This window comes from Ctenopharyngodon idella, chromosome 14, assembly GCF_019924925.1.
Source record: "Ctenopharyngodon idella isolate HZGC_01 chromosome 14, HZGC01, whole genome shotgun sequence".
NCBI lineage: Eukaryota > Metazoa > Chordata > Actinopteri > Cypriniformes > Xenocyprididae > Ctenopharyngodon > Ctenopharyngodon idella.
The window spans coordinates 14,617,443-14,630,131 of record NC_067233.1 but is presented as its reverse complement, the minus strand read 5'-3'; positions in this window follow the sequence as shown (position 1 = coordinate 14,630,131).

The window sequence follows — 12,689 nt, the reverse complement described above, 5'->3', positions numbered from 1 at the left end:
TGGTTGCTAGCAGTGTAAATGCCCCTTTACACCTCTAAGCCACAGTGTAATGAGAGCCCACCATTAATGGACACACCGTCTGAAAGAGATGTTCTCTTCACTGAACAATGGATCGCCATCGCCACTTTGGACAGGTTTTAGTCACACATGCGACTCCTGAGACGGACTGTCTTTCAGGCAAAACCAGCCATGCTTGCTTTCAAAGGTTTCAGAGCATCTTGTGACACCTTCCCACCTCCCATTGTGTCAGCAGCCTGGGCTGACAGAACTTCCATTGATCCACTCCAGCGCTACGATAATTGGGCCATTAAGACGTCAGAATGACAGCCAGCTTGTATCTTAACTGAAGCTCTAGGCTAGTCATGCTATACAGATCACAATCTTATATCATTTCATGGTAGCTATTTGAATCACACACACAAGCTAGCCTGTCTTTTTTCATGTCATTGGACAGTTTAACTTGTAAACATTATGGAATTTGTGTGGTCAAGCTGAATTGTTGTGTCATTGATCTTTTAATCATATATATGGCAGAATGGCCCCTAGAAAACAAGCTAGGCATCGAAAATAGTGACCTAGAAATTGTGATTTATTTTTTTTTTTTTGTAAAAATTCTATTTCTTATTTCACGTCATAGGCTTTCTTTGTTTTAACATTTTCAAAATCCTAAAAACTTTATTTGTAGATGTATATTTGATTTTGAATCCTACACTCCTACACATCCTACTTGAATCCTAAATATAATGATTAAAAATGCCATAGAAGAACCATTTTGGGTTCCCCAAAGAACCGTTCAGTGAACAGTTCATTAATGTATAGAATCTTTATCCACTATAAAGAACCTTTTGTGTAATGGAAAGGCTCAATGGATGTTAAAGGTTCTTCATGGAACCATATGCCCATAAAGATCCTTAATTTTAAGGAGTGCAAGTGTGAAATACGCAAATTTTGAAGTTAAGCAATACTTTTTTTTTTTTTGAAAAGCATTTTTATTTCTTTTTTACTACATTTCACTTATATCTAACCTGCAACTCAATTTAAAAGAATTTTTTGCTCTCAGTAATGAAAACGTGTACTAGCTTTAAACAAAATCTGTCCTGACTGAACTTAACTCTTTAACAGTCTCTGAGGCCGTCTTTACCTCTTCACTCTCTATTCAGTTGGATTTCAAAGATGACTGTGTGTCCTTGGAGACGAGCTGTTCCAGCTTTCAGCAAAGCAGTTTGCCGAGATCCTATTAGTTAGACATTCTTGGATAGGGTGAATTTGAACAGTTTCACTTGTCCACATAGATCGGTTCACCTCGTCCCTCAGGCATCTATTTTCAGAGAACTAGTTCTGTACTTTCCTTTCTTACTATTTTTTTGGTTGCTTTTTAATGTCAAAACCAATCTTATCCAATGTATTTGACTCTTTTATTGCAACAATGAGTGTCTCTGTTACTGGCAATCAATGGTTCCTCTATAAAGGAATTTGTGGCTTTGCTTCATTTTGCCTGTCAGTAAAGAAAGTGATGGTGGACCGCATAGACAATAGAATCGACTTTCTAAAGGCATAAAAGCCCCTATGGTAAGATGCACCACATGAGTCTCAAAATTGCAGAACTTACACTCAAGGATTGAAGATCACAAATTATATCACTCTTTAAAAGGTCATCTCTTTATTGCTGTTCTCATTTTTTCCCTGTTCTTCTACAGGTCTTTTATCCACTACTTTCATTTAACAAAATGATTGGTATTACAGAAATGGGGTATTAGAGAAATTTTTGACAAGTAGACCCCCGCTGAGTGTATTTGATTATCACGTCACTTTCCTATTACAAAATATTATCATATAATATACCGCTACTCCACTATTAACCTAAATGTGAAGCATTTTCACACAAAGAAATAAGGTGCTGATAGTTCCACAGAAATAACTGAATGGGCTTCTAAAATGATCAAAGTTTATGGCTTATGTGTTTTATTACAGTATTAATGAATGTGCACTTTTTTGGTTGCAAGGAAAACACTTATTATGAATGGCTAACATAGTTTTTTTGTGACGTGAAACAATTTTCACTCAGAAATTGCTATTAAATTATACCAACAATTACAAAGAATTGAACATGAAATGCTGAAGTAGAAAAACTGAGATAGTATTTTCTTATGAACTTATACTCCAACTTTTAAACGTATACTCCAATAAGCTTTGTTTTATTTACTCTGCACAGCTGTACTCTGCACATTATACTTTTATCAACCAAAAAAGTAACAATGGCTAGTTTTGAAGTATCACACAACAATATGGCGACTATGTATTAGCAGAAAGCATTAAAGATGGTTGGTGAGTCTTGATGCTATTCTGAGGATCAGCTTGCACCATGAACTGCAAAGGGACCGAAATATCATGGAGAACTGCACATCTCTTTTCTTTCCTGACAGCCAAAAGGTCATTTTTCTCCCTGATGCATGACAGACGACCCTTAGCAGTCTCGTGGGGGTGTGATAGAATCGATACAGAAGTTGAAATAAGGCCATAACCCTCTCGGTCTAGTTTCACTGTTGTGGACGACACATGTGACTAGTTGAGGGGCTTTGGGATGTTGTAAAGCCATTGCTTCCCTTTCCTCTCAGTCCAGCTCTTTTAAATGAAACACATAAAGAAGCAAAAAAGAGAAAGCGGTGCTCATTAAGTTTCCATTCAAAGCTTATTTTTTCCTTTCGCTTGCACAGAACAAGCTCTCTTGTCTTGCCCCTGACCCTTATCTTTTTTTCCTCCAAGTTCTCTTACTCACAAGGCCTGTCATATTGCGCTACCTCGGTGAATCACACAGAGAGCTGGATGTGAGTGCCATTCACTTCACATGAAGAGTGATCGTCTCCTGGCCAGGGAGGAAAGGGCCAAGTACATGCCTGGAGGAAACCTGCCAGGGCTTTTGATATTCGTCAGAAATCAAACGCTGATCACGGCTCTCCGACGGCTTATTAGGAAGAGCTGACGTTTGATTGCGTCTGAACTTCTAAGTGTAATTCTTTTCAAACCCAGCACCATTGTCACGAACAGCTGATGCCCACGAATGAGGAATTAAGATGAAAAGAGTCATTTCAGGCCACATTTCTTTTGTAGGAGTCATAAAGCATTGGTCCCCAGATGCACGTGATGAGTAATCAAAGAGGTCACTTATGTTAACGTGACAGTTGAGTTGGGATTTAGGAGATAATTGAATCATGTACATCATGACAAATCAAGTGATGCTGGTTTTTATGATCAGGCCTGATTAATAAAGAACAGTTTTGACATAGGACTATAGCATTTTTTCCTAAATATGGCGAGAAGTTGATTAAGTTTAACTTTAAGATTCAGAACAGGTCATATATTCTTGATGTTAACCACGATATTACATGTATTACGGTACTGGAGATGAACGTAATATTTAAATTTAATAGTACTGCACGTAAATAATCCAGTGCAAGTATCTTGTTGACATCCCAAAGTACAATAGATGATATTATGCACCTTAATTGTAGGGTATAGGCAATTTGTTTTATAAACACTTTTTGTTATTGGTTGAAGCTCTCTTCACATCCTGATAGCAATCAATGATAGAAGTTGTCTAAATATTAAAACATGTACAAATATCTTCTGTGGAAGTCTCAGGACCAAAAAATGTTTGTCCAATTATTGCATATGATGTCCTACCTGCCTGTCAACATATGTATTTCAATACCTCCATGCACCCTGTAGAGGCTTGGACCCGGAAACAGCATTCCTTACGTCACTTAGCAAGCGGATTGTTAGCCTCTCCGCAATTGCCTACCCTACCTTTAACGCTGCCATCTGTCATAAACATAGACTGTAAAAAAAGATGGATGATGCACCTTCACTCTCTTCCATTGTAGCAAAGAATATACACTAACAAGAAGCGACACTTAATAGAACGTTCCATTGCAACACCAACGCCCAGCAGCAGCCCTGCGTTTCCGCCATTTTGGGGTGAAAGCGACTCGCAGTCCACTAGTTTCTATGGCAATATAAAAATATATAAAAAACGTACATTAAAGCTAAAATCCAACCAGAATGATGACAACACAGAATAAAATACTATCACTAGTGATCATCAAATCCTTTTAACAGTTTATTTTACAGACTTTGTGTTTAAGTCTTCCACTTTTTTCACAAAACCTTTGCTCTCTAGAAACCCACTCAGTTTGGGTTAAAATTCTTTGAAGTTCAAGTATTAGCGTTATAAACACTGAAATAATACAACATATGAAATTAAATTAAGGACATGCATCAAAAAAATTGGGAATGTTGGACAATAAATAACAGCTTGATTTTGCAGTGTTGTCTTAAAGCAAAAGTGTCCAAAAGTGGGCATTATGTGATAACGGACACAGCAATGCATCATGTATTATAAGATCGTTATGTTTGTAACGTGATCCATTAAATCGTACAATATTCAATTCAGACCTAGTGATACTATTATTAGGCTACTATTACTCCACTAGGTCTGAAATATATTGTTCGCTGCAAACATGATTATCTTAAATGTATTAATTATTAACTTACTATTAATAAATGTGTAAAGTTGCATAAAATGGAAATACTCAATAAAGTAGGCTAACTACGTTACCTCAGATGGATGCATGGTTGGATTCCACAACTGGTAAAATAAAACATATATAAGACAATACAACATTTACTGTAGGAGCCATACAATTTACTGGTGACTTAATTAAAAAAAAACTGTTCTATTGCGCTTCTGATTTGGCAGTGAAATTCGCCGATTTTGGGTGCGTAAGATGTGAAGGATTCTATGGTCCAGTTAGTATTTTCACCCCATAATGGCGGCCGCGCTACCGGAGCGCTATCTAGTGGCTGTTACCCAAAAATTATCAAAGTGTCGCCTCTTGGGTTCTATACTCTTTGATTGTAGTAACTGAAGCCGCCAGTGTGCCAATATAGCGCTGACATCTTGAGTCTTGGGTCTGCGCATAGTGAACTTAAAACCCGAGTCTGCACAGTAGTGAGCACGAAGTGGAGCCGCGATATCGATGTCCCGCCCCAACTCAGAACAAATCATTATGTCGGTGTGAAATAGCCTAAACAGTTATGGAAATGTAGAAATTAAAGTTAAAGCTCCAATCACCTCGCTAAGTTCCAGAAAAAAAAAATCTGTTGGTGCTTCGGTAATTACTTCACTCAGAGAAGCTGTAATCTGAGCTGTCAATCATTATGTCTCACCCCCCTTTTTATATCATCAAATAACTAACTAAAACCAAACTTTTTTAAAGAACGAACACTTGAACTAACACCAGCGTGATAAAAACTACCTAAAATTACAGAAATTGTGTTAGGAAAAAATATTTATAGTGTAATTTAATTGTTTAGTTTGTCTAATGTCTAATTGGAATACATGGAGAGGGTGGGATTTATGACCTATACTGCATCCAGCCACCTGGGGGCGATCGAGACGCTTTGGCTTCACTTTTTAGGACTCGTGTGGCACGTTTGGTCATAAAGCACAAGACGCTGTGCGCGCAGCTACTACTGCCATGCAAAATCATGTCATCCGATAAAGCCTCGGTTATACTCCAGTTTGGACGCGTACACGGACAGCTAATGACACGGACTACTTGTTTTTTATACAACTGAAAGTGTATGCTGGGGTCCGCATAGCGGACGTGTTCCACAGATGCACAGTAGATCGGCTTGAACAGTAAACAAACATGGATTATTGCACATCATTATTATATTTGCACATCTGGCTGTCTTTATATTGTTTTAACAACGGATTGTAAAAGTGTGGGCCGCGGCAGACTTCTTCACACCGCCTCTCTTCAAATTTGACGTCCATGATTTATTTCACTTCAGCTGTGATAAAGTATGCAAACGCAGCGCGAGCGTCACTACGGGAAGCAGAAAGTGTCCGACTTCACGTCTCCCTTTTCAGCTCCTCCCCGCCTGCACGCGGCTACTCTCGCCGATCGGTTACATCCAGCCGCAGCCGATGTCGAACACACCGACTCTTCAGACAGAGAAAAAGTAAGCGATTTTTTTTTGGATTCACCCACCTCCGCGTCCACCATCTTGCGGATTTCGCCACTAACTTATACAGAGTAAAGGCTGGTTCACACTGTGTGATTTTGGCCACGACTTGGTCGTCTGAGACAAATTTTGCAAATCCTAAAAGATCCCTATAATCCTAGGCTAAAATCTGTAGTCTTTGATGGCTAGTTTGACATGTTTATCGACAGCCGGTTAATGACCGTTGCGATCAAATTTTACCTCCGACGAAATTCTGGCAGTGTCAGAAGATTTGGCGCACAGTCCTGCAGTGTGAATTCTCTTACGACGAACGTCAAATTGTCTTCGTTTTTCAAGACAAGCCGTGATCAAAATGAACGATAGAGATGTCTTTGTTAGCCACTATTTCAGTCCCGCGTGTAATGCAGCTCACATACATCGAACGTGTGTGGGTTGATGTAAAACTCCGGACAAGTTTTCATGCGCGCGTCCGTTTTTAACGCGTCTTGACTGCCGTACAGTCTGACATAAATGACGGCTGAGATCCCACAGTGTGACATGAGGATCATGTTCGTACAGTCTGACAAGCAACCATCGTAAAGGACTATTATAAATCGCATAGTGTGCACCCGGCTTAAGTTGCAATTATTTTGCTAATCATGAAACGGGAAATCTTACATTAACCTTTTAACAGTCTAGCCTTTCTTTCTTTGTTTTATTATATTTACATCCCTTGAGGCTTTTAGTCTAAAAGTTTGCTTATTCGGATAAAAACTTATGGATTATCATATGTTTACTTAAAATATCTTTAGAGAGGAATATTTTTGTTTTGTATTTTTACCCAGAATATGGCGATGTGAGCGTTATGGAACGCTAAACTCTCACATGTAATTTGTTTCATTCATACTCGACACCAGAGGGCGCTCTCGCGCTGAAAGTCCACAAGTGAGACCCATAGAAGTATTAAACTTTTAACTTTCCAGGGAATCCCATATGGACAAAGACATCCAGCTGTCGCTGTAGCTGAGTAAAATTCAGGTACAGACATAAAACATGAAGAGAATTAACGCACCACTGTAACAGTATATAGTTTATCTGTGTTCTTCAAGCCATCTTATTTTCGTAAGGATAATGTATATTTATAATGATCATGCATCATAGCCAATAAATATAGCCTTTATCACTGTATATAATACTATAAAATAATATAATTCCTGTGATAAGAAGCTACATCAGTTCACAGAAAGACTCTATAACGCGATTTTGGAGTAAAATGTTTTATTCTCATAAATTGTATTTTGAGGCTGTGCTCAGCAAAAAATGGTTAGCATTTTAGTCTCCTCTGAAGAAAACGTAATATCATGTTACATGTTTACAAGATATTCTTGATGTTGTTCGAAATGATAGCGTCTCTCATGATATAGATTCTATTCTACTCTATTCCATTCTATTCTATTCAAAATATTGAATTAAAAATACAGGTAAATTGATGTCATTATGCCATATTTAATAAATTATAGATCTATATTAACAACTAAAGTTTTCCAGCAAACTTTATATTAAAGAGCGAGTGAAGGAGATAAAAAAATAAAAAAATACTTGGAGAGATGAAAAAAATATGGAAAATATAAACAAAATGAAGAAAACAATTTAACAGCCTTCTAAGTGCCGGAGGAGAAGGCAGATAATGAACAGATAGAGCAATAAACACAGAAAGCAATACCTGGATTATACGTGGCCTTGCAGGCTGCTGTCCAGTGGTGTTTATTATTTAGCAGGCAGGTTAGTAGGCCTGCAGCAGCAGATTAGATTGCATTGCGTGCCGTGCAATAACATAGTGAAGACAGCCATGGGCCTGTGTGGTTTTGCACGCTTCCCTCCATGCAGAGAGGAAGCACAGACAGGAAGCCATTAGTCAACTTGCTGCTCTGTGATTCGCATCTCAATATTTTGCCCAATTATAGACTAATGCAGAGCTACTTGCATGAGAGGATCATGGGAAATGTTATCAGTGGACAAGTAGACTTTGCATCTTGAGGCGGCAATACAAATCTTTACTTTGTTCCTTATACTGTTTTAATTCTGTTGTATCATGATGGCTTCTCATAATATACATCGGCACTGATCAGTTTTAAACTACAGATGGCTAAACCTTTCCAGAGGCTCTGCAAAATGTAAGCTTTACAGAGAAATTTCAAAATGTCATGCTTATTATGTTTGACAATCGAATCTTTGAAGAAGACATTCCTGAAATTATTCTTTATTATAAATGAGGACAGTCTTTTGTTGAATATAATTCAGTAAATGCTTTTATTTGCAATGAATCTCTTTCTGGACTTCCAACAAATGAATTTATTATCACACGGCCGCCTACACTTACTCATCAACAGTGTCTATTGGGTGTTCACCAAACACAAAGCAACATTGAAGACACACAAAATCACTAAATCCATAACCATATTCCGTACTGCAGTTTTGCTAATATTTTTGGCTCTTGTGTGATATTGTGTTAAAGCTTCTTCTCTTGTAAGTCACTTTTATAAAGGCTTCTGCAAAATGCATAAATATAAATGTTAAAGATCCTTCAGATTCCCAGCTCTATGTTGGTGCTTCTTCTCTTCAGTTCACTCCACTAATTTTCTTTAGGGTTCAGGTCAGGGAACTGGGACAGTCATGGCAGAAGCTTCATTTTGTGCTCAGTGACACATTTTTGTGTTAGTTTTGATGATTGTTTTAGATCATTGTCCTGATGGAAGATCCAACCACGGCCCATTATATGATTTCTAGCAGGGACAGTCAGGTTTTGATTTTTTTATCTGTTGGTATTTGATAGAATCCATGATGCCATGTATCTAAACAAGATGTCCAGGATCTCCGGCAGAAAAATAGGCCCACAACTTTAAAGATACAGCAGTATATTTCATTGAACACATGGGGTACTTTTTACCCCTGTGTGCACCAAACCCATCTTGAGTGTTTGCTGATAAAAAGCTAATTTTTTTTAGTTTCATCTGACCATAGAACCCATCTCGTTTGAAGTTCCAGTAGTGTCAGTTACTTTTCAAATGTTCTGTGGTCAGATGGCCGTGGTTGGATCTTCCATCAGGACAATGATCCAAAACAAACATCAAAACTAACACAAAAATGTGTCACTGAGCACAATATGAAGCTTCTGCCATAGTCGTCCCAGTTCCCTGACCTGAACCCTAAAGAAAATGAGTGGAGTGAAGTGAAGAGAAGAAGCACCAACATAGAGCTGGGAATCTGAAGGATCTGTAGAGATTCTGCATGAAGAAAAGATCAGAGACCATTCGTCAGGTGTTCTCCAAACTCCTCAGGCATTATAGGAGAAGACTCAGAGCTGTTATCTTGGCAAAAGGACGTTGCAAAAAGTATTGAATAAAAGGGTATGATTAATTGTGAGCAATGTGTATTAGAGAAAAACATTTCTTTTATAATGAGATTTTCCCCCCATTTAAAATTCTTATTCTCCAATGAAAGGTTGGATTTTTGTAGATTTTTTAAAATAAAAGATCAAGAGGATTAACGATGCAGTTTTCATAGCCTTCTTTGGTCATATTTACCAAGGGTATGAATAATTTCGAGCACAACTGTATATGTTTAAAATGACATAAAACAACATAAGGAACAATGTTTTTGTTCTAACTTGCTTAAGTAAATAACTCTTGTTTGTGTTGCTCTGACTGCAAAATGCAATGACTTTCATTTGTTTTTTGATTTCACAGGCTTAACTAGCACTATGCATAATTTAGTCACCTGTAAAGTATTTCTTACAATTTAACATGGGATACAACAGTGAAAATAAAACATAACACTTGGAAACAATAACATAGTTCTGAGTTTTGTGTTGTTATCTTTGCATAGACATGGATGCATTTATTTAAAGCCGGCATTAAATGAAAATCTATCTTGTAGATTTTATTGTAAGTGAGTCATCCATGTGCATATTTCATTATTTAAAAAAATGTTATATTAAACAATAAATTTATCATTCACTTTTCTGAACTCTCCCTCTGTTCTGTTGGTTGGTCAAATAGATAGCCCTGTCAATTTGCACAGCTGAACAACAGGTGATCTGGTTGTTCCGTATGATAGTAATAGCTTTCTCTGTCATTCTCCTAACATTGTGTTTCTACTGAAAGGCAGGCACTTTCCACTTATAAGTACATGGAAAAGTGTAAATGCATGTGGCAAGAGTAATCCACTTTGACTTCCTGCTGATCTGACTGTGAGCCGTCTCTTTCTTTAACAACAAGACATTTATCAACCAGAACATGCTGTTCAGTATTCCCATGAAGAGAAGACAGACAGCTTGTGTTATTCTCTTCATGCTTTTGCCAAACTGAAAAACATTTGCTTTTGCTATCATAGATGAATATCTATAAACTTTGCAAGACCATCATAAATTAGGGATGCACGATATTGTATTTTTGCCGATATTTTTCAACTCATTTTGGCTGATAGCCCATGCCGATACTGATATTGATTTATTTTTCCTCTTTGTTTGGAAACAACACCAAGTCTCTCCTGTGCAAGAATTATAATTTTTTTTTCCCATTTCAGTTAGTATTGAGCAAAAACTGTTTTTTTTATTTTTCATTCTGGTGTATATATATACGCGCCCTTAAAATACTGTTGAACATGTAGACCCTAAAAACAGTGGGGAATGAAACTAATAGCCATTTATGAGGGTAATACAAAAAGGAACATTGTCAGATCTATCAAAAGCGCCATTACGGTGACCTTGGCAGAACGAGAGTCTTTAAAGATCCATTTAATTGATGTCTTCAGTCTGAAGTTCACTTCAACTCATAAAACCTGTGACCTTAGCTTTAATTATAGACCTGAAGTTTTACTCCCTTCTGTAATAAAACCACTTCATGTAACTTGAATGGTCGCATAAAATACTTCCCTTCTCATCCCATTCATTTAACACACATCACATGGAAAAAAGAACTTCAAATCAGGAATTATTTGTGTTGTATTTGTATGCCCTATGCAGAATTAAATCAAACCAAACATTTGTAGTGATTTTACTTTTTCCCATCTAAGGACGCTAATTAATGTAGTGATTGGTACTTAAGTCAATGCTGACATTGTGATTTTTTTGGATCACACATTATTTAAGGTGTGGTTATGAGTACATCAGATGACCACCTTCCCCCCTCTCTTAATTTGGGGCACCAGTCAAGGACTTTTACATTGGCAGTATGAAAATACTCCCAACAGGGGCTGTTCATTCATTTAGAATTAATATAAACTGGTCAGCTGATTTATGTGAAAGATTGGTGAGATTGCTAACTTGTAGAGCATCTTCTGTATTATCAGCATGAGAAGACAAAAGTGTAATAAAATAAATTTTATTTTATGAATTGTACAAAAGATAAACAAGAATAACTAAAACAACTACTAAATGAATCCTATGAATGATAAAGGAATAAAGTGTGATTGATGCTTAAAATACAAGTGATTAAGTTTGGTGTGGCTATGGAAGATAGACTGTTCTTTCACTGAAATTAATAAGGTGAAGAACCTTATTATGGATCAAACAAATAAATGAACGATTATTTGTTATTCAAGTGTTAGTTCACCCAAAAAAGAAATTTCTGTCATTAATTACTCACCCTCATGTCGTTCCAAACCTGTAAGACCTTCTTTAATCTTTGGAACACAAATTAAGATATTTTTGATGAAATCTGAGAGGTTTTTTATCCTCAATAGAAAGCAACAAATTACCACATTCAGGGTCCATAAAAGTAGTAAAAACATTGTTTAAAATAGTCAATGGGACTACAGTGTTTCAACCTTAATAATTATGAAGCGATGAGAATATTTTTTTTTTTTTTTGTGCGCAAAAACAAAAATAGCGATTTTATTCAACAAATTCATTCTCTACTCTATTTTCGTTGCAGCACTTCCGTGTTTACGTCCGAACGCCAACTCAGTATTGGCTGGCTCCTGAATCAGCGTCACACACATGCATCGTGCTGCTCACGTGAAAAGGCATCGGCCAATACTGAGCCAGCATTCGGACGTACAATCTGGAACCGCTGCAATGAAAATAGAGTAGGAGAATGACGGAGAGACGAATTTGTTGAATAAAGTCATTATTTTTGTTTTGTTTTTGCACACAAAAAGTATTCTTGTCACGTCGTAAAATTAAAGTTGAACCACTGTAGTCACGCTGACTGTTTTAACAATATTTTTACTTTACAATACTTTTTCCAGATCTTGAATGTGGTAATTTCGTTGCTATCTGTTGAGGATAAAAAACCTCTTGGATTTCATCAAAAATGTCTTAATTTGCGTTCCGAAGATGAACGAAGGTCTTACGGGTTTGGAACGACATGAGGGTGAGTACTTAAATGACAGACATTTTTTCCAATTTTCATTTTTGGGTGAACTAACCCTTTAACTAGCATCAATTATATTACCTCTAATGTAAATTAGAAAATCATATACTGATAATATACAACAATGACAAGGTCTCTGGAAAGAGGTTTGGTAAATGATATTTACATTCCACGTGGTTGAGTGAGCAGTCTGATGGCGGTGACGTCTTCCACTGGTTGTGCTGGGTAACAGTGCCGTGGGGAAAGGAGCCGGAATCCGTTTCAACAGTCTTGAACACGAAGCTCTGTGGGATGCTGATCTCCTGG